The 24400-nt window shown below is 39.1% G+C and overlaps 1 protein-coding gene across 1 annotated transcript in view; it reads right to left on the reverse strand.

Annotated features, from left to right (window-relative positions):
* tbl1xr1a (TBL1X/Y related 1a) overlaps positions 1-20075 on the reverse strand; it is a 38232-nt gene extending 18157 nt beyond the window's left edge. The window contains exons 1-2 of the mRNA XM_018669798.2: positions 19774-20075; positions 4449-4514 (exon numbers count right to left, since the gene is read on the reverse strand). The gene's annotated coding sequence lies outside the window, so the exon portion shown is untranslated. The remainder of the gene's footprint in view (positions 1-4448; positions 4515-19773) is intronic.
* Between the last annotated feature and the right edge of the window lie 4325 nt (positions 20076-24400).

The raw sequence follows: 24400 nt of genomic DNA on the forward strand, positions 1-24400 counted from the left end.
AAAAGGTGGAACCACGATATGAGGGCAGCGCAGCACTCAGACAATTTACCTGCCACAGTTAGGCAGTATTAAACTGTGACAGTACTTTCTGCACAGTCATTCAGCCACTATCAGAGAGCAGAACAGAGTAGCCAACTCCAGCAGTAACAAGCTGCAAGCTGGGTTATCACAGGCCAAGAAATCAGCTCCTACTGAAAGGTGGAATTTGAATGGGCATTGCACTAGTGCTCAAAACTTTACTTCATGTATCACTGTTCACTGTGTTCAAATGTTGGTATGGCAGTAGACTCCAGAATAGCAGTTAAACTCTTTGGGAATCTGGTTCTTAACTAACACAAAGTAAGTAAACATTGATTTTTATTTAAATTCATACACATTAATAGAGAAGTTATAAGAACAGTACAAGTTACAGATTTAAGCTTAAATACTAGATGACAGCCCTGTAAACTCCAGTGAGGGATTTTCTAAATTTCACCATGCAGTTGTTTAAGGAGCAACAACAGCAGCAGTGGACCACAATCTGCATGTGGCTCTACCCTCCCCCTCTCCAGGGTTACTGGTCTCTTGGAGTGACAGATTGCATTGGCAAGCCTAGCTCTGCCTCACATGGTCCATGTGAGGTCGGTGAGGCTAGCTGTCTGTCGGTGACAGATGGTAGCATGTCGGCCTTGCCAGCTAGCCTCGCTTGATGGGCAGTTAAACCTGCTCTCAGCACCTCGTGTCCATCTGAATACAGCAGGTCAGTGAGGGCCACTGAATCAGCGGTGGTTATCTCACAATGAGCTGTGGTGCTGGCTTGGATTAGAAGACCTTGTCTAAGTCAGAATCCCAATCACTTTAAGAATCTCTTTAGAAGGTCAAGTCTGATGCACCTATCAGGAACAAGTCATGGTAAGTGGTTGTTTTGCAGTTCTCACTGTGATACTGCATATCACATTTACAACAGCACAACAGGTGCAAGTGGACATGCACTACAAAATAAAACCATTATGGTACAGAGGTACACCATTCAAAGCGAGATGTGCTTCTATGGTCAAACACTCCACTCATTGGGAAGAAAAAAAAGCAAAAAAATTAGAATCTGAAACTAGATAAGTAAAAACTACAACTGCAGCTAGAAAGGTTTAAATCTATGATTTCATCAGGATGTTGATTAATGCAGGAGCAACTGTCAGACTACTGACATTAACTGACTCAAAAAGTCCAATATGACAATCCAAATTATTAGACCTACATCACAATTCACTAATTTTAATGTTAGATTTGGCTTTCATTCACTAGTGTGATTTTTGATATATGTATGACTGCAACATCTCATCACACCCAAGGGATGTTAATGAATTTATTCCTTGCAGAGTTCGTACTGGCTTTACACTTCTATGACATCCCAGATTAATGCCTTGATTTTCTGTTGTTTTGTGTGGTTTTGTTGGAGTAAGCTGTTAATCCACATACTCTTACCCAAGAACCAGCTGAGCGTCTTTTTCCAGTAACAGGCTGCAGAGGTAGTGCGACAGACAAACAGGATGAGCCAATTTATTGACAGCTGCGGGTAGGTGTGAACAAGGCTAGAGTCTTAGGTTAGAATAAGATGTGGTGAACTCCATTACCCATGTAAGTACCCAATGACCTGCTAGTGCACAACACAACTTTAATACAGAGCAGGACAGGTATGCTTATTTTTAGCACTGCTCATAGGATTGCCCTTTGTGTAGTAAATGTATAACATTATTTCACTTAACAAAGTAGCTATGAAGAATCTAACAACTCCTTGCTCCTTGTATACAAATGTAGACCTTGGGTGTGATGCATTAACAGTGCCTTTATAAACTGTGTATTTTAAAAAATACTTTTGTTATTTTCAACATGGACCTCATTTTTCAAGTTTGTCATTTGTTCACTGTAGTTGCAAAAAACACGGTCAAACTCCTTCCTGTCCATCAAAGTCATACATTTCATTTATATTTTTTCCCACAGCTGATTGAAGTGAAAATATAATTGGCTCCCATGGCCTCTTACTATCTGCTTCTCCAATATCTACTGTCTGTCTAACCAGTATCAAAGAATATTAACTAAAAGCCAAAAAGAATGCATAGTAAATTAGTTACCCGGTTACAACAGCAACATCTTCAGGAAATATGTAATGCTGGAAGCTAGGTGACATGAGCCCCCTTTTACACAGGCTGTGCAATATTGACCTTTAGAGGTCCCACCAATATGGCGCCTTTGTTTGTTTACACAGAACCACATGATTCTGGCATAATGCCGCCCCAGTATGTGATTTTACACAGGATGCCGGCATCGCAGATTTGGAGACGTGATGTGTGACACAAGCACCTCTGTGTCCATTCAGCTCGGACTCTAAAAGGCTCTTGAACATCAGGGTTAACCAGGGACAAGCACCGCAAGAGGTGTGGAATTTTTGGCTCTCTTTAGGACACACTAGAGGAGAAGTGTCTGAAATATTTGTGGTGTATCTTGAGAACGGGGGCATATCCTGAAAGAGGCAAATTTTTAGGCAAACTGCTGCACTGAATCAATACTGTGGGCTGAATCATTTTAAAACAAAGACTTCTTTCTTCTCTTGTTTCACACAACAGCCTTGTGTGAGCAACACATTGTTCCATACAACTGCATCAATGAAAGTAAAAAACATATCCGAAAATCAGAAGCCAGATTTTCTTAAGACATTTCACAATTTAGGTAGGATTTGACACCCTGCCAACTTCCTCCTAAAACCAGTAGCAGGAGTCAGACTATAATACTCATTTGTGTCATTTTGTCGTTTTGTCTTGCTCCTGAGGTCATGAAAAACATTTTACACTTGTGAAACAGCACAAGGATTCAGTGTGAAATTAAAGACAAAGCTGATGGTGATGGTTTCTGCAGGGCACAAACTAATTGGGTGTGTTGTTTGTCTTTAACACCTGACCTAAAGAGCTCTGATTCAAAGTCAGCAACTGCTCAGCAGAGCTATTCTGCAACACCAAAGCAGGCAGAGCTACATGCCATCCTCAGCACAAAAACAACACAATAAAATCACACAACAACACAGACATTTATGAGACCAATATGCTCCTCTGACATCACTGTTCATTTTCCACAAATAAAACTCTGCATCTGTAACAAATTAATATCACAATAGAAAACTATTTCCTGTGCTGTATACAGACTGACTTGGTTCTTGGTTTCTAGTGCTAAGTGGTGTAAAAATGAGAACCATGCGTGAGTGCTTACTGGCTATTTATGTAACACATATACACTGAATGACTAAGTACTACAGCACTGAAATATTTCAGCATGAATGAAATAAACAAGCAGAGCTGAGGGCTCTTCAGTGAGGAAAACAAAGCCTTCCAATAAGGCTGACCTGACATTAACACAGCTAGCTGCCAAAATGGGTGACAGCAGCAGCATAGCTGTCACAGCAAGGCAACTTGGTTCAACCAGAGAACCAAATGAACAATGTCAGCAAGTCAGGCAGAATGTCCTTGGGTATCTAAATGTAAACAAACACGAGAATCACCAAGGAGACTGATAGCTTCTACGGGTCCTATCCCACATGTAACATTGTCTGCTGTTGGGTACAGTTCACAGGAAATCTGCTGGATTCTCAAACAGTACAAAACAGGAAGAGTGCACTGTTCTTACAGCGGAAATCAAACTGAAGCTGTCAAACTCTCTGGCAATCACAGATGAGAGAGTGAAAATAAACTCACTTCCAATATGTTTGCTCTCCTCTGTAAAATAAGACACGGGGGTGTAAGGGATAAAGAGGGAAACACAGGTTTATGGGAAATGCGGTACGAGTGTGGGAAAACAGTCCCACTAACAACGCTACCTGTGTATTACAGAGACTGTCAATCAACTTAAGCATTTTCAAGTTCATGTTGTTAAGTCTGGTCTAATTGGACTCTGGTTTGTTTGCCTCCTTGGTACAATTCATTTGGTCAAATATGGACAGAGCAACAATAATAATCTGTTTTAGAGAGGCTGAAGATGTCCTTGATCAACAAATGTTCTTTTTCTCTATTGATCTTGGTAAAACAAAAATACTGAACTACATTAGACTGTAGAGGTGTTCAAGATCGTGTGACCCACTGGTGTGCACTGTTTGAATCCTACAAGGCATCTCTGTAGATCAGCCTTGGCTCTGCTACATTCCTCTGACGGGAAGATATGAAGTGCAACTGCACAGTAACTAAGACAAAGAAATGACTCACAGATGACAAATAGCACAAGAAATTCAAAATGCAAATGTAATCTAAAAGAGGTTTAATGGGAAAACCAGGCTCCTTTTCCTAAAAAATGAACAACAAGACAAACAACAAGTAACGAAACCAAGATATTCAAAAGCCATGACTGTGGAACGGCAGGCTACAAAATCCAGTCGCCTTGTCTTTTGGGTAGAAACATTTTACAGCCCAACCTGACTGCAGATCACTCACCACAGTAGTAAGTATGTATGCACCACCAGTATGTTCACTCTGGGTCTTGTACCATGGGCTCAGAACCTGCAAGAAAGAGATAGGACACTCACTTAGTGAACTTTTAATTAGGTTAGATGAGACAAAACAAAGCTGACAGTGATGGTATTTTTACAAAACACTTGGAAAACAAGCTTCAAATAGTTTCTATCCTCATGTCTATGTAAGACCTGTAAAGAGATATTTCAACATATTAACCATTTCTAACAGTATGTGAAAGTTAACTGGGAAGATTATTCATGATAGTGGACAATTTGAACTATTTATCACTGCACAGAACTTTATGCAACTGTGGACTTATTTATGTTTATACAGTACTTGGAAAGAGTTTTAAATACATTAGAAGTAGAGGTGTGACAATATCCTGTGGCATGAGATCTTGCAATATTAAAACGTGATGATATTTCTCATCGAGGTGAAAATCTGTCTCATGAGACAGTATCCAGCTGCAACTAGCATGGCTGATGAAATTAGCATAGAAGATGCACCTGTCACTTTTAAAGTGTTTGTGTGGCAGCATTTTTGGTATCCGGGGGGAAAAAAAATAACAGAGTGACAAGATACAAACAATATGTAAGCTCTGTAAGAAAATAGTGCCGTACAACGCGGCTAACACCAGCAGTATGCATTGAGGACTGAGAGGGAAACTGCAAGCTACAGGAGAGAGGCCTCTGTCCCACTCAGCAGCTGACCTCTGAGTGGAGACAAAACATACCCCTGCGTCCCTGCTACCTCTGTTCCAAGGGAGCGTGTCTTTTCAACTGCAGGAGACATAGTTAGCGCCCAGACTCAACTGCTGCCAGCAAATACAGATATGCTTATATTCTTGAAAAATAACATGACCATATTTTAGGGCTGGGCTGTGTAGTTATAACCATCTCTTAGCTTTGTATCACGCTTGAAGAAATATTTAATCATTCTGTTTGCACTTTGAGTATTGAGTAATACTTTGATTATGGTTGGCACTTAAAAAATACAACTAAGCATCGTCACACACCTAATCAGGAGAAATCACTGCACAGATTATCAGTGCATAATTGTTTTTACATTTGGTGTATATTTCTTCATTAGAGTCACTTTTTTGAGCAAACTGTCACATTATCAATCTAAAGCTTCTCAGTTGGAGTAACTGTTGCTATTCTTTAACTTACGTGATTGTAAACTGAATAGATTTAGGTGTTAGCTATTTGGCACCATCATCTCAGGCTTTTGGAAATTGTAAATGGAATGATTTACTATTTTCACACCTTTTATACACCAGACAATTAAATGATTGAGAAAATGAGCACATTTCTCAAAAATGGTCTGCAAAGTTGCAGCCCAAATGTGTATGTGTGCACAATATACTTTCCTGCTGACACATTTATTGATAGTTAGAGGTGGTAGTGTGTCAATAAACTTAACAGTCTCCCACACACGCAGAACAAGGCTGCTAGCTAGACAGCAAATGTTAACAATTGTGAAAATGAATTCTTCAGCTTGGCAAATGTTTTATGAGGAAGAAAATGTACATCTGTTCGGCCTCAATGACATTCTGCTCTCTGCAGAGTGCACCTTTAAAGCAGATTTCGATGCATGTCATTAGCTAGATGCAGGCAGCACTAAATTGCTGGTCTAACAATAAACATTTGCACCGTGTGTACCTACACTGTTAGGTCACCACATGTAAAATAATCCCTAACTAATACCATGAAGATAAAGTAAGAAAACTCAAAGAGTCAGCACCAGCAGCACATGGAGCCTGAAATGGTCTTACCATGTGACTGACACTCATTCAGAAGTCTGAACAATGATTCACCTCTTCAGTCTGGACAGAGGGAGGCAACAACAAACCATTACAGCATGTTCACTGCCAACATTTAGAGTGAGAGGCCACCATAAAAACAACACCTGGGTAATGTAAAGTAATGAAAAACTCTGCAATCGACACTTCCTTTGTAAAGACTGTGATGTTTTTGGTGACACTGTGATTCAACTAGGAATTATTATGGCTGTGGACTGAGGTGCTGGATTGCATGGTAGTATGGAGTGAAGATTTTTGTTTCCATACTCCTCCTCCCAGCTCATTGCTTCTTTCCCTGTTTTCCCTGACCTTGATTCCTCCTATGCCTCTTTCCCTTGGCAGAGTCTGCAGAGCAAAGGGAGAGATAATGTTACCACAAAGAAAGCAGGAGTAGTTGGGTGTGGCCAGAGGAACACTCAAGTGCTGGAGGTTGCTGAGGACTTGCTAGACGAAACAGCCCTAGCCAGGTAGAAGTGGGGTTTGTAGGCAACTCAAGACTGTCAAGACTGTTACTACATATGAAATATGAAACACTACCTTCATCAGCAACCCTTTAAACAGGGAGAAATGAACATTAGTATACTCTTATACAGTATGTAGCAGCAAAGGGGGAAGCAGCTGAGGGTGGGCTTGCGACAGATGAAATTAAATTTCACTCACTGAATTCATTTTAATATAGGCCAATATAAACAACCTGTCCTCGAACCCTCCTGCTGCTGCTGTTAGATAAAAGCTCAAAGGGAAACACTGCAGTTTTTTAAGAATGCATAGTAACTGACTGTGTAGATTTATGGAGACTACGAAGTAATATTTTTCCAGAATAAAAAGCAATTTTACTAAGTGAACACGGCAAAACACCTTATCTCGGCACAGCTGGCACTTTACTTTGACTTATTGAGATTACAGGACTGGAACACCAGCCAGATTTGTTTTCTCCCAACACAGCTCATTTAGGTATTGGCATTGGAACAGTCAGAACAAATGAGTACAGGTCAGTTTTTTTAGCTAGTATGTTTATCAGGTAGGCAGGAGGAAGGAACACTGAGCACAACAGCTATAATTCCCAGAGTACAATGGTTAACAATACAGAAAAGAGCAGAAATGGATTCTGCATTATACCTAATTGCCTAAGTCAATATCTATCAATTACCAAATGCCTGTGATGCAAATTGTGATTTTCCATGAGATCTAATCTCTACTCTTAAAACATTACCTATCTATCCTTTTTCTCTCTCTGTCCCAACATGTTGTCCTTGTCTTTCTTTCCATTTAGGGCTGCACACCTAATTGAATATTGTTCTCAATCATGATTTTGGCTTCCCAAAATTAAATGAATCTGATCATCAGCGATAGGAGCATTTCAATCGTATACTCAACTCATAGAAAACTCTGCAGATCTAATCAAGCACTTCTTAACAGCCAGCCACTGTGGCTGCGCACACACCCTGCATCATCCATTGTTTGGAGGTGTTTCAGATTTAAGGCAAACAGCAGCGAATCATATGCAGAGAGAGCATGAGACTGTCTGCAAAACAACTAACTTCTACAACCACCTGAAAAAATACCACTGCAGCACTGGGATGAATGCATAGAAAGAAGAATGACGTCTCTAACATCACCATATCCATCCAGCATTCAAAGACAGACTGAAATATATAGTCGCATTTCATTTGGCCACAGATTGCCACAATTTTTGCGTTAAAAAAAAAGTTTTTGCAGAAACGTTGCACAACATAAAAGTGAAAGCAGTTCTCTGTTTATTTAACATGAAAGTCCTTGAAATCAATAAATCATCATTAAAAATAAGTGGTGGTCGTGATTAGCATTTTGGTCATAAAAGTGCAGCTCTGCTTCTGTGTATTTGTCTGTCCTCTTTCCACCAGGTCTTCATGGTAGAGAGGAGGCTGTGTGTCTCTGGTCCAATCTGATTGGTGGCACCAGTCTTCCTATATCTTTACCATTTCTACAATGTTGTCATCTTGATTGTCCATAATGTAAATCTACAATGTGCTCCATTCTGAACCCACAACATCTATTGCATGCCCATCCTGGAAGAGGATCCCTCCTCAGTTGCTTTTCCTGAGTTTTCTTTCAATTTTTCAACCTTTTTCCCCCTTAACCAACAAGGACATAGGGTGTGGTATGTATGGCGTGTTGTATGGTGTATGGATTGTTAAGCCCCTTGGGGAAAATTTGTGACACAGAGGTATAAACATTAAGTTTGACATGACTTGGCAATACCAGATATTGGCCCTGGTGATCAGGTCAAGACAATCCTATCACATCTACAACAAAGATATACCACAACAGCAAAATACAAAAAAAATTCTCTCACTTTGGATTTAAGGCAAGTTATTAGGCTGCATCTTAAATCTCTCGTCTCCCCCATGACAGTCACTGTAATCCATGTCAGACATAACAACCGCAATAAGAAGCAAAGACAACACATAAAATCATTGCTCCCCTTTAAACAGGGGAAGCTTATGGAGCACAGGCCTTTCACTCAGCAACAATGCCACATCATAAACATGGGTCAGATCAGTAGCATATGCTAACCCCGCAAATCCATGATGAGATCAGTCTTCTTTTAATACTGGCCAATCCAAAGCCATATGAGACCAGCTCAACTAAAGCATAGATCCTACAGATTTAACCTGCGTTACAGATAAACACATCAACTTCTAAGGCAGTGCTGAGCCCAGGCTATCCTGATAATAAGGCAATACAATACATCAGCCCTGCGAGGATCCCATGACATTTAGCTGAAGTTAAAACACACCTCAACCTTCTCTCTCTCGTCAAGTACACAAGCAACACCTCATCAGAGGGGGGAAACCCTGCCTGGTAAACTACTAAATCCAAGTCACAGCGAGATGTTGATGATGTTTTATTTTGGAAATTAATATTGTAGTAATGCTGAACTACATAAAATCACATCCGCATGATCTGGTACTATAATTAGTTCATTGGTGTATCATTGACCTCAGCTGTGCCAATTTCACATGGTCTGCTACATCAGAACTGCAGAAAATACGCCAGTCCTTCTCTCAAATGTAAACGTAGCTACACAGCAAACAATCAGAGACAGGGAAAGACCAAAACTAAAACCTTTTATTACCTAACCCTACCTGACCCTAACCCTTTTCTTAGCCTTTCCAAATCCAAAATCACAAGAACAAATGAATGAGGGATGGATTTAACAGTGTATTTATTTGATGCAAACTGTAAACATTTAGCATGTCTAGCTAACTAGCTTACTATTTAAAGTAGCAAGTTAGTGTTACTTAACTCTTTATTACAGACGGGAGTGCCTGCGCTCTCATTTGCATATCTATCTTTAAACAAGAGAGTAATGCTGACGTTTACATGTTATTTATAAAATCAAAAGTGAAAACTGAAAGCTTAATGTGCTTGGCAACACGGTCCACTGAAGTTACTGCCCAAAGCAAAAAAAGCACCAGATAAGGAAAAACACATTTGGTAGAAACACAGGTAGCAGGTGTACAGGGACAACAGCACGCCAGTTGTCATACCTTCAGGTACCAGTGGAGACTCCACTACATAAGCATATAGCATCAGTAATCTCAGGGGCTTCTTTTAGAAACACAAGCTATCACGCATATTATGAGAACACTTCAGTTTTAAACATCATTACTACTGTTTCAAATTTCAATTAAGCTCTCTGATTGGTCCATAAGTAAAAACCACTATACAGCACAAGTTTCATATTTTTCACTTTTAGTAATATCTGCCGTGGAGCAGGTCTGCATTTCCAACCACATCAGTTAAGCAGGGTTAATGTCAGTTCACAGATCCAACAGGCACAATGTTATGTTTGTTGTCCAACCAAATAATAATAATAATATAGTTGTAAGCCACTTCAAAATGAAGTAAAGAAAAGTATTTGCTTGCAGTATTTTCTTGGATGAGTGGTAATACTTCTTTGTCCTCAAATCACATAATACAATAATTACTGTAAATTTGACATGTCTACTACTACCACTGGCTAAGACCAGTATTATTCTCAGATTTCAGTCATGTTGTATATCCACAAAGTCACTAAAGTGACAAAACTAAATGTGTGACAAAAAACAGTATTGAAATGAACCACAGGCGGTTCAGCAGTTCATTTTAAAGGATCAAATCTGCGCCCACAGTGCAGCTGCAGTGTGGCGTTGGCGGGTCAACCCTGTTCTGGAAGCTGCGGAATGCCCACAGTCCCTTTGTCTGTTCTTTCTGGCAACACAGGGACACCAGCTGTATTGGGGCGTTCCCATCAGATAGTGAGCATTCCTGTCAAAATGTACTATCAAAGTTGATGCTTATGGTTTGATCAGACACTTATGTCAAGGATGTGATTCATAGCAAGATGATTATACAGTTTGATTTGTCAGGAAATGTTCTGCTCTTTGAGGGAGCTCTCAAAGAATCTATTCTATTTATTCTATTGGGATAATTAGTCCACCATTATTAAACATACATGAACATTAAATATTAGTTGGCAAACAATACCAAATATAAAGCACATAAAGGGAAGGCCAGGGGAGTTGTAGCAGCAGCTACTGGATGAGTGTATTAGTGGAGAAGCACAGGTGTCAGATTGTAATGACCTTACTGTACATCTGCATTAAAATGATTGGATGTGATTAGTCAGCTGATAGCCACACAGCTGCAAATCAGCTAATGATTGTAAAGCATGAATAAAACTCGACAATCACCCAATACAGATGCTTCACAAACATGATTCACATAAAATGTAAAAATGCCATTTATAATTTATTTTCTGAATAAATTAAATGAAATGTTAGCATTACAAAAAAATTATAACACTGTATTTACATGCTAATACTGGATTACTCCATAGTAATACTACATAGTAAACGAAGTAGAAGGTGTTCTATCTAGTATGTATATTTCTGCATATCTGACTGGCCGGCACAGTTTGCAGCCAGATGATGTTGGGCTGCACTGTGTTATAAGTTGATCTTGATCTATATTTTTTGAAAGAGCTATCTGCACAGGACCTCTGCTGTGCCATCACAGTGAATTCACTGAAACATCTGAAGAAGCTGCATTTTTGGCTGGACCACAGCTGGGCCAGTCCATTAAACGCACATGTCCATGACTGACTGACTGACTGACTGACTGACTGACACCATTGGTCGGCCAGCCATGATGATATCAGACCATTGCTCTGTCAAAATAATTTTGTATGAATAATTTCTGTTATGTCATTGGGGAGAGTGACTCGTTTTTTTATTTGCCCACTCCTCTCTGGTGTCAGGTGTTTACACATGTCTGCCTGCCTGCTGAGAACTGCATGCCTATCACAGGAACTTGCACAGCTAAAGCGAAAACTACCGGTGTTATGGCAAGTTAACACAGACTGTTAACACAGTCAGCACTCACTCCACACACCCACGTAGTCAAGTCATATGTCAGGATTTTATCTAGTCTTGTTTTTTGAACCAGCATTATTGTTGGTCTAAATGTGGGCTCGGGCAGAGTCCACACATACAGAGATACTTTTTAAAACAAAACTACTTTATGCGTTTTGGCCTTTCCTGCACAAGAAAACTGCAATTTGGGTCAGAAAACTGACCTTTTGTAAAACTCTTTCCAGGGTGAAGACTTTCAGAAAATTTCTTTTCAGTGTTGATATGTAAACAGGGAAAACAGAGTTTTGGGCTTAGTGGTAAGTGTGCACCATTACCTACTTTGTTTACATGAGGGGATTTTGTGCAAAAACTGTACAAACTTTGGCTGTAGCCAAAAATAGTGCTGGTTTTAATCCCCTTTTTCTGAAACTCACACTAAGGAGGAAAATCTCTGCTTTAGTGTATAAATGTGAAAATTGTATAGTCTAGTCAATAATGAGCTGTCTGCCTGTTAGATACTGGCCCATTCAGCACAAAAATCTAGAAACTCATAAAACACAAAATGAAACTGACAGTCTTGCTATTGTAGACTTTTTCCAGTATTTAGACCTAACAGTGGGTCATTCATTATTTGATTTAAATCAGTAACAATAAAAATACTTTCCAAATGGTCATTATAATGTTCAGTCACTAAAAAATGAGTAGTAATTCTGCATTCATATTGGGTTCTTATTAGTACCTATATTAGTTGTAGGGGTATGGCATGATTTACAAATTTTTTTAATTATAAAAAATAATAATAATTGCAACTATTGTCTTGTCTAAAAAAAATACAGATTTTCGAGGGATTCATAGAATGGTTGAATAGTTCCAGTGAATATCAAACTGTATTTTTCCTTGAAATGCCCCTGTTGTAATTAATTGTAATAGATTTAAATGTAATCAGAAGATCCACCACCTCAAATTCCTATGGTAAACCGTGAACTGGGACTTTCCCAGAGGTTGGGACGGAAGCTAAAGGGTGCAAATAATCACCCTCAGCCTCTCTCTGCTGCAGAGGGAAAGAGGGGCTGCAGGCCTCTAAACTTCAAAGTCTTGTGGGTAAAGAGGGGGAGGGCCACCAAGCACAGACACATTCTTCACAATGTTGAACTTGACCCCTGGGGTTGCCACATGCACCATGTGACTGCTGTCAACTGTGTGTGTGTGTGTGTGTGAGTGTGTACGCACATGTGAGTATATGCAGTACATGTGTGGGTATGAGATTCCAAAATTGTCTATTCTTTAAACCTGTGTTTTGCATTTTCTTGGAACAAATACACTGAAAAGCAAAAAAAAATATAAAGCCATGCCACATGCATTTCTGATTAACAAGGACCTGTAATACAGAGCACAATCTGCATTTTTAACATTTTGTCTACCTTATCAGTACCTTCACAACTGAGTAAGCTGCAAGATAAAAATTTATTTCCACACAGCGTTCCCTCAAAACAGAGGCTATGCTAGCACCGAGATGTAGAACCCGAAGACAATGAGCACTTAAACCATACAATTAAAAACACATTCATACTGGGTTAAACAGTTAATTGCAATTTTTCTCACCAGTAGTGCCATTATTTTGTCTAAACGAAAATTCCAGTCTTGTAAGTCTTGTACTGTCATTCTTCATATTATCAACCATCTGTCATTCATGGTTGAAGTTATTCTGCTCAAATTAAATGCAGTTGTTAGCTGTCGCAGAAAGACTGACACAGATTTCAAGGTTCTTTTCTAGCCACTACCCAGAGAAAAATCAACTTTAAAGAAAGAAACAAAGAAAATGACATTACATATTATACAAATCTTGAGTTTTATTTTTCAGCTTTGGGACAGGTCACTGTCTCAGGCTCACTGCTGCGTACTAAAGACCTTTAAATCTTCGTGCAGTCGAGCACAGAGCAACTTTCTGCTCTTAAACTGATTCTGTGCACGCTCAAATGCTTCATCAGATTGGTTGTGTTGCCGGCCTTAGCAATGATGTCCTTTATGCAAATATTGCATCGCGCACTATTGGCATCAATCTTGTTAAAATGGAGACACAGTTTTGACCTCTGTCGCATTTTTTAAGCGGTTTGACACACACACACACACACACACACACACACACACACACACACTGTAGTTCACAACACAGATACATGTGAACCATGTCTGTGGGCGTAACCACGTAAGTATTTTTCCTGCTTGCCTCTACCGCGTGCGTGTAATGTTACAGCCAATCACCTGCAGCATTATCAGATCTTGATCACGTGATTAACTCCTTGGTATCAAAACCTAGCTATAGGTACTTCCAGGGGTACACCCTGGACTTATCACCAGACTATCATAGTGCTGACTAGCACTAGGCGATTTGGTAAAGCCCCACTAACCCTGCTAGAAGTTGGTGTGGACGGACAAACAGCCCACGTTTTCATACTCTCTGTGTGGTCACTGGGATGAAACCTTTTCAGGTGATGGAAAAGATTTGTTGTGTTTCCAATCTTTGTTGGTATCGACCAGCGACATGTTTTGTAAACCATCTTAATCTGGCCTTCATTGCTTTTAAGGTAACCAAACCACTTCCATATAATTGACATGATGTGACCTTGTCAACAATTTCCCGATCGGAGGATAATAATGAGTTCTATCAATCTCACTTTGGTGCCTCTCGCCAGTTCCACTCATGTTTCTTACTTGTCCATAGCTTTCTTTAACGCTGGTAGGTCCAACAATGCTTTGCAAAAGCAAGCGAAAAACTGCTGAATGACTGGCTGTTGTTGCATTAAAATCGCATATAGAAAACACAGACACATATAGAAAACTATTCACACCTGCAGACAATTTAGTGTTGCCAGTTCACCTAACCCATGTCTGTGGGTAGCTAGAGAAAAGCGGGGGACCCAGAGAAAACCCAAGCAGAAATTGGAAGAGCATGAAAACTCCACCTAGAAAGGCTCAAGACATCAAATTCAAACCCATTAATATATTGTCCTCTAAAGTCTAATCTATGCTTTTAGCATCTGTGTGGCCACAATAATCTGTAAAAATCTTCATCTGCCCATTTATACAAGGAACCAAAATATATGACCATACATAGAAACAGAACCACACGGAACCATTTTGGACTTTATGGAGCCATTAAGAGAGCAGTGCTAACTACTGCACAGTCGTACTGAACTAGCTCACCTTAAATTAGATGTTGTCACTGATTGAGGCATTGTTGTCCTCTTAAGGTAGTAATTCAAACTACTTTCTGACTGACTGACATCTTATGACACCGTTGACAACTGTACACTGTAGATGCCAGAGCTATGGTTAGCTTCACAGACTAACCAGACAAGCTGCCTCAGAGCTCCAATTCAGAGCTTTTAAAGTAACTGTCAACCACATTTCACTATCTCAACACAAAATCAACACTTAAAGCTTACACCTCTTTCAAACTTGTTGAGATAACGCATAGCTTGTCATTACTACTGCAGCTTTTAGTGGTTTGAAAATTATCCTGATAATCCTTTAACTCCAGCAAGCTATTATCAAGCTATTCAGTCTCAACTCATTTATGCTTTACTGAAATGATTGAACTCTGTGATCATTTTTGACATTGTATTTTGCGGTGTTATTGTAAAGCACTGAATTGCTAATGCATTGAAAATATTTATGCCACACCTCCCCCACATACTCCGCCACTACAATACATAGTATTGCATTACAATGAGGGGAACTGGGCTTAATACACAGTTAAAGTTGCTTTTTAGGGATCGTGTTGATTTTATGAAGCTCTTGCTGGAGTGTTTGCAAAACATCAAAAATTCCCTGGTCGATTAAATGTAGTCAATCATTCAAATGTATTCATTGTGGAGGTTAGGCTCATTGTATTATAAATGGCTAATATCGCCTCATCTGCACACATGCACAGGATCGGGGGCTGTTCCATATTTGAGTGTCTCTCCATCTCATGTCAGGCTATTACCTAACTATGGAAGACATTTTCACTCACTGCACTTCTTTGTCCATTTTGTCTTTCCCTTTTCAATTCACAACACTGACGAGCACTGGTTACATAACTGTACTACTCCACCACTCTTCCTCTGTGATTTAATAAGGCCAACTAATCAATGTGTCCTGTGTAGATAACATGACTCAGCTGCCTGCTCTGTAACTAACCATATTCTTGTGTCCTGTGCTCATTGTTTGCTCTGGGAAAGCAACAATGAAAAAAAACAAAAAAACAATATATCTAACATTATATTTCAAAGATCCTACTGGTTATATCTAGCTTTCTTTTCTGTCTAAATTACTGAATGAGGCAGTTAAAGAAAAGAGTGATAATCTACAGAGAGCAGACACCACAGATTACTCTCCCTGCCCCATTTTAAATTCTGGTGGCTGGTACAGTATGGTCATTAATAGAAACCTGGCTTGCAGTTCCCAGTCAGAGTCAGGGAAATGGGCCAATGTGAGGAGGGTCAACAAGCTTGCTGGTTAAGAAACAGTGACCACGGCCATCAGCTGTCAAATACTAATCACATTTCCATACATCTTTGTTTTCCCCACATTTTTGTCGTGCATCAGCTGAGGAAACCAGTTATTTACAGCCATTCACCACACATTACTAGTTTATCTTTGTAAGACTGAAAACACTGCTCAAGAATGGATGCACCCTCGTAACACTAACTCACCAAAACACTGTGACATAATGAAAGACAACAAAAGTAGCAGAAAAATGAACTGCAGTAGATGACACAAGACTGTTTGCTTTTTTACAAACTGTTACTTGTGTTCTAAAACTTTACTTATCATTACTTACAGTTTCTCGACAAGTTATGTTTTGCATTTATAGAAACATTTGTTGTTGATGATTTTCAGTGACTGTGAATGGTATCACTGCAGCCCAGCGTGGCAGCCTGGTTTACCTACATCATGTGTTCTAATAGGAAAAGATGGTAGGGTACTACAGGGAAAGTTTGGCTTTGAGAATGTTTTGTCTTTTCTCAGCTTGGGAGCATCACTACACAGATGAAAAAAGAAAGAAACCAACAAAATCATGGATTTTTTTGGAGGCTAGGCTAAAATATCCACTCAGGGATGGACAAAATATTAGAAACACCTTTTATCATACTGTAACATAAATCAACAACACAGAGGACTTCAGCCTCCAAGATGACCACCGAGGTGAATCAGCACTTCTCTAGCTTAACTTCTCTGTTATTCCAATTCACTTTACAGTATAAAAGGTACAGATGCAGAACTGGCGGCTGTATCACCCCACCTTTAAGCTGGCAGCAGAGGTAGTCACAGAGCCAAATTGACATGTTTATAAAAGGCTGACCTGGCACGGTGGAACAGACACTGACCATGTTACAAATCATGATTCTGAGCTAAATAAAATCACACACCTGGGTGGTATCACACTGCCTTCCTGTGGTTCTGTGTACACAAGCAAAGGGGGCATGTTTGAGGGTCTTCTTAATGTATATTACACTATATCTAAGGAGCTACTGACACTATCAACAAAAACAAAAAGCGATATGTTTAACATAAACTAGGATTTGCTGCTGAACTACTGAACTGGATTACATTAAGATCCAGCCATATAAACAGTTTGATAGTAAATGCTACATTTTGATGTCAGGGTCTGTCTAGATGTGATTAAGTATCAAGACAATAGCTCACAATATAGCAAGAGAGCTTAATTATGACAAATGTTACTTACTGTTACTAAAATTAAGTTAACAGCCATGGAGCAGGGGAAAGCCTAACACATGCTGCATATGATTGACCTCAGACCTTTCTTTATTAAACAACCCACACTACATGTGAAGGTGTAATGTAGATCATCAATCCACACCATAAATTGAGACTCTGGTGTATAGTTAGCCTCAATAGCATAGCAAAAAGAAAAGATTTGTTAGTGCTATATTTCCGCATGGCTACCAACAGTTCATTAAAAGTAGTGGTGTCATAACTATTAACTAACTAATTAACTAACTAACTAACTAATAAGTGCTTAAAATATAATCATTTGTGACATAATAACAACAATACCAGACCAATTAAGTAATATAAAATATGTCAGGTATCTGATAATGAGAGTACAAAAACAAAAATAGCACACCAATGAGTTGGATTTTTGAAGTGGCACCCAAACACAGTCAGAGTTAGAGCCACCCCACTTCTGTACTAGCTATACTTCCACTATCCTCCACTGCACAATGTATTTACGCATAGAATGTTTCTTTTGTCATGATGAAGAGCTGATAAAGGACCTCTGTGCGGATTTCTCTTCATATACCAAGCTGAACAGGGCCTATAGCCTTAAGACAATCTGATCATCCATCTCATGAAGATGTGCCAATGATTATCTTGTTAGCATTCAACAGTTTCAAATTACATACGTCAGTGACCACAAAAAATACCTGTTACTGTGTGTCTAGCGGGTGTCCTTGCTTGACACACTAAGTCAACTTAAATGTACTTGTGCAAACAAAGACCAAAGGATGTGTTGCCTCACATCTTCTGTTAAAAGCTACATTTCAATACACCACAAAGACCAAGAGCAAACTGACTGCTCTCATGCACATATTTTGTGCACCTGTGTGAGAGGAAATAACTAGACCGTAATCAACCTAAACCAAAAAAGCTGATCTGAAAAAAGCATGGTCAATCAATCGAACACTGGATGATAAGAGCCAACAAAATCCAATGATGCCTGAGAAACTTAATTAAGATGATGTGCTTCTGAATTTATGTTAAAAACCACATATATAAGACAGGCTCTGCTACAAACAGAGATTTTAAAAATTACACACACACAAACGCTTTGTTTCCTTTGGTAATGACCACGGGACACTGCAATGCAAAGACATCCCTATGTATTAAATGATGAATTTAGCACCTCATGTTCTTCAGGGCACCCTCTTATTATTATTTACATAACCCATTTTAAATATTAGCTGCATTAAACCTACCCTACACTATTAAACTGTGTAGGCAACAGGCTGATAGAAAATATTCAATAGAAGTTGTGAGTTCAAAAATATATGACTTGATTTCAATTATGATCTAAAAATACCTTAACCCAATTAGCATGTGATTTTGTGACTCTGGCTATAGAGTCTATATCACCAACCTTTTCCTGCCTAGCACAGATACTGAAGGCTTATCTGGGACTGGTACATTGTGTCATTGAGTAGAGCTTCACAAGGTTGGCAAGCGGCCCTCCTGGGTGTGTGTGTGTGTGTGTGTGTCTGTGTGTGTGTTCACCCCTCCCCCACACCACCCATGGCTTTGGAGCAACCAGCTGCACTCTAGTAAGCTCTGAATTAGATTGACACTAAGGTAATAAAATAATATATAATAAAACAATGCACTTTGTCACCATTAGGAATCTATCCTATTTTGCAGATAATCAGAATTTAACAGTAACATTAGCTTTAACAGTGGTGATATCTATGGGCTAGTAAAGCATAACACCTCAAACTGGTAAGTACAACCACGGGACAAAATCCTAACTGTGCCTAAACAATTTCAGTTTTGATTTATAATTTCTGTTATTTGTATTGCTTTTTTTCTTAAACACAACTAACACTCAAGTATATATCAATACAGGTGCAAAGTGTGTTCAAACAAAAAGTATTATTTAACATAAGTACTAACTAATGCATGAATCCATACTTGAAAAAGTATCAGAATTAACAAAAATAAAACTAAGTAGTTCAGTGAGAACTTAGACTGTAAAACAAATTCAGCTTCAGTTTTTATTCTACTAGCATGAAATATATATTATGAATGATATCTTCATGGTTGAAATAAAAATCACGTAAAAGATTTTAATTCAAAGCTAGCAGTAGTTGCAGGAAGGAAGGGCGCGCTCACAAATACAAACCACGCACGAGAACTGCCCTACGAACACATGCACATTGCGCGCGCGCGCCTACTCACGCGCTGACGCTGCCCATCCCCCACCCCGAAAGAAAATATAAAAATAAACGTTCAAAACAGCGTAATAATCCGTCCAAACCTTGTAATTACAGTCATATATTATCACTCTGCACGGGCGTATAATTTATAATGGCAATAATAACGTAAAAAGACGATAAACACTCACCAGAAGCTCCAAATCACACAAGGGGGGTGCTTTCTCCTCTGTGCTCCTAATATGGAATCTCCTCCTCCTCCACCACCGTTGTTTTCTAGCTCTAATTAAACCTCGAAAAAAGCGTTATAACGGCCCTAAGACCCGGCCAACCGGTGCTAGGAATCCCCAATGACCGATGTGTTTTGGATACACGGGCATATATAATGATAAATCCCCTTAAAAATGAGCTGGATGGACAGTTGGGTCTAGATTGTAGGTTTGCTCGCTAGTAGAGAAAAGAGCCAAACGGTTCAGTAGCAGCCAACGGCTTCAGACTGAAACACAGAACAGTTGACCTGCCAGGCGAAAATGAGGTAGGCCTGAGCTCCTCTCTGCAGGAAGCACACTCCAGTCACATAAACATCAAAATGGGTGTCGCAGTATGGAAAAGAATGGTGTAGTCGGGCTGGGGTCGGCGGAAACTCAACAAAAACAACTTACAAATATCAAGTAAAAATAAATTGTTGACTTATATAATCTTTTAAAGCCCATTAAATAATACACAGCTATTTTTGGATTGCAGCTGTAGGCATTCGTCTTCGTCTTCCTGCCATAAATTAAAGCTTCTTAGAAAGGAAGTTATTTTTTACTGGGGGTTACACGAAAATAATGTAATGTAGTTGTTTATGTAATTTTTTAAATTTAAGTGTCACATTATAGTAGACATTGTTGAAGGTGAAGGAACAGGAAGCAAGCTGAAAAAAGGGGTCATTTATCTTCTTCTGTATAAAAGACTTGGAGGCAGAATGGGAGATTATCGTTGATACTGCGATGCCAGCATGCTGTATAAAATCATTAAGCATTATGCAAGCTTTGTGTGTTCTGTGCAAACAAAGAGAACATATGTGATGGTCCTCTTAATGCCAGTTTTATATGATCTCTGAGTAAAAGGGGCTAATGTAAATGCAGGAGTGAGTCCTACAATCTGGATATAAGTTAGCATTTTAGCATTTTCAGTTCCCTCCTCCCAAAGCCAATGGATTTTTTGAATGGGTTTTTGGTTAGATGGCTGAAATAAGATCTGTGGTCTGACACAAGCTCAAAACATTGTCATATTTTATTCCATGACATAAAATATGCCGGAAAATACACAACTTGTGATTTTTTAAGCTTTAATGTGTCTTTAAAAAGCCAGTTGCTAAGTGATTAAATGAGACTACAGAGGTTGTCAATGTCATACCAGCACACACAAAAAACAATTTACTCATTAGCCTGTCTTTACAGCCTCGTTCATGCTCTTTCAAACTGTTACTAACTTTCTAAGAAGTAATCTTTTTGTAACAGTGGTAAGGACACTAGCTTAAATCACAAGTTGCATGTTTAGTGGTGGTGAAGCTGAAATCGTACAACCACAGTGTAGTTTGGTTTTTATTTCTGCTGGTTGTATTTAGGCTTCGAAAAATCAACCAACCATTCCAGTAACTTTCCTAAACTGATGAGTCAACATTCACATCCGATTAGTCCTAATTTCCACATAGCTGTCTGTACATATGCGCCTCAACTGGAATTCCATTCATTCCTGATTCCTGAGAACCTGATCTGTTTGCAAAACTTGGACAGACGATAAGTTCTAATATGTAACAGTGATTTAGCTTAAGCTCAATGGCATATTTAGCTATATTAGTAATATATAAAGTACATGCATAGGCATATTGCACAAAACCAGCTGCACACCTCACAGGCCTCCTCACTTATTTGTCACCATACATTATTGGTCCTGTTTTGTCTTGATAATACTCCATACTCATATTTCATACAACTGGATGATGAAAAACAGACAAATGTAGCCTCTTTCCTATAGATGTGTTGGCGTCAATCCATAAAGAAATGCATTTCCTTGCATTGAGCACAAGCGCGCATACTCCGTATATTATGCATAATTTCAGGCACAAAACAACACTCTGTGGAAATGAAGCATTAATGCCATGATAGCCAAGTTGTATGGAGGTTGTAAAGTATACTGTGTTTCCTCTTCTGCTTCTCTCTCAAGCCTCTTTTTTCATTTGTTACACAACTATTTGTGGCACTTTTCACTCAACAACAGAGTGCAATACTATGAATGTCTTCCTGCAGAGACTGTCTGAAAATGTGTGCACGTTATCCTCACTTATCCTCAACTGTATTTGCCTCCCCTATCTCTTCATGGTGGCCAGCTTTTTATTCCATCTCAGAGTGTGGCCATTTAGAACAACTATAAGCACTTTTGATGTCTGACGTTGGCGAACTTACAATGGTAAATTTCCCCATTGTGGGACTAATAAAGGATTAGCTTGACCTGAACCTTTATAAGGTAGGAAACAGCCTAATGTTTAGGCAAACCCAAAACCACAATGGCAATAATTAAAAATGATCTCAACCACTCTTGTGATTTACAGTGAACAGTGGAACAGCTGATAAGGTTTTTGTCATTGAGCTATGACCAAATAATAATTTGAATGGGAAATGATTTTGGCCTAGTTATAATGAACTGAAATGCAATTTAGTTTTGCCATTCATCAATTATTAGTTAGAGTGTATTGAACCAGCGCTGAACTCAATGCCCTGTAAATGTCAGTCATACCGGTTGTATTTGGAGAGGAAAGGCTGATCCATTGGATGAAGGTCTAACTTTTACAAATAAAAAGAAGTCCAGTTGGGTGAAAAACTACCAAATTTCAGCAAAATCATATTTATTTATACCAATATTACAAAGTAGTATTCTGGGTCTTTTTGACATGGTTATAATTAACAATGGGGAAGAAGGAAGCAGCAGCCATCAAATGGAAGAGGTGGTGCTGGTGGCGGGGGTGGTGGCATGTTCTCAATGTAAACCACACAATAGAAGGAGAGGCAGGAGAACAAGGCTTTTCTAGAGAGATGCATAACACACACACAGATCCTGCAGATGTAAGCAATGAAAATTAGACAACTACTCATGCATGCTTATATGCATAAGCATACGCTCATCAACATGCACACACACACACACACACACACACACACTGCAGATAAGGCCCAGCTGAAATAAACAGACACATAGACAGACAGAAAGCCCTGGGGTGGTGTATAGTGTGAGCTTTAGCGTGGCTGTAACACGAGAGTGGAGGATGGGTAATGACTTTCATACAGGGGGGACATCAGTGTATTTCCTCAGCCTGTATTTTCCACATGCCTGGGGAGGTTTGTAGTACAAGTGGGTCCCTACAAATGTGATGTGAGCAATCATTTTACACTGTTCTCATTTGAACGCTTTAATGCCTGTACTTAAAAAAATAAAAAAAAGGAAATATGGCAATCACAGCAGTGATAAGTAATTTCTGCTGCTTTTGTGGCCCATGAATGAAGAGAAAAACAGTGATGTAGAAACAGTTCCAGTGTGGCAAATTGTGAAGTGAAACACCTCAGGGTGCAGCAGACCACTGTCAGGGTAATGACTTTCTGGGAAACCACAACACACCGTCTATATGCAGCACTCAGCCTCAGTGTTTTCTTCTTCTGTACTCATTCCGTAGCAAAACACACCACCTCCACAACTACGAGTGTTTACTTTGATTAAGTATCGAAAGAAAAAAAATGACTTTAATGCTATAACCTAGGAAGTGGAAAACAAACTGATTCATTTAAAAATCATGAAATAATTATTCTTTGGCTACTGTAAATTCAATCACAAAACTAGCATACTATTGGATCTCCTGCATTTGCACACACAGTTTAAGTAAAGGTAAATTGCTAGGTTCCTGTGCCACAACCCACAAGTAAACTACAATATCCTGAGTTCAATTAAGAAGTAGAAATAGAAGTGATCTAATTTAAGAGGTATTCCCTACATAGACTGTATAACAGGGATGACATAATCTGTTAAACTGTTTGCTTCACTTTTAGAGAATGTTCACTTTATTAACCCATGTCCTTGGTTTGGTTTTCATGATGTAACAACTAAGCCTTTTTTTCATGGAATGGTAGACTAAACAATAGGTGACATATGGTGATGAGTTTAAAGGAACGGTTCCGCATTTTGGGAAATACACCTACACACTTTACCTGCTGAGAGATGGGAAGATCAATACCACTCTAATATCTGTATGCTAAGTATGTAGCTAGAGAAAGTAGGTGATTAGCGTAGTTTAGGATTGCAAACCATGGGAAACAGCTAGCCTCTGTCCCAAGATGAAAAAAAAATTCTGACTTTAGCACTTCTAAAGCTCACCAATAAACAAGCTAATACAATTTGTTTTAATCTGTTTACAAACAGAAGTGCAAGTTGTGGCTCTAGATGGAGAGTATATGTAGCATACCAACAATACAGCAGACATAGAACAATAAACAATAAAACAACAATACGATTGACATTCACAAATGTAGCATCTAGCCCTGGAACATCGTGAAGCTTTCAGTGATTTTAGGAGCCAGACACTTCTCTCATGGTGGAGACTGAAAAGAGAGCTAAAATAAAGCAAACATTGGACCTAGATTAGCCAGGTGGCCAGAAACACCACACCAAATGAATGACAGCATTGCTTCATAAACTCTAGATGTAGAAATAAGCAACTGTTTGCCAACTGTTTCATCATATCAACTTGAAAAGTGATCCAGCATGGGCATGTATCCCCCTGTTAGC

This window comes from Lates calcarifer, linkage group LG17 (assembly GCF_001640805.2).
Source record: "Lates calcarifer isolate ASB-BC8 linkage group LG17, TLL_Latcal_v3, whole genome shotgun sequence".
NCBI classification, from domain to species: domain Eukaryota; kingdom Metazoa; phylum Chordata; class Actinopteri; family Centropomidae; genus Lates; species Lates calcarifer.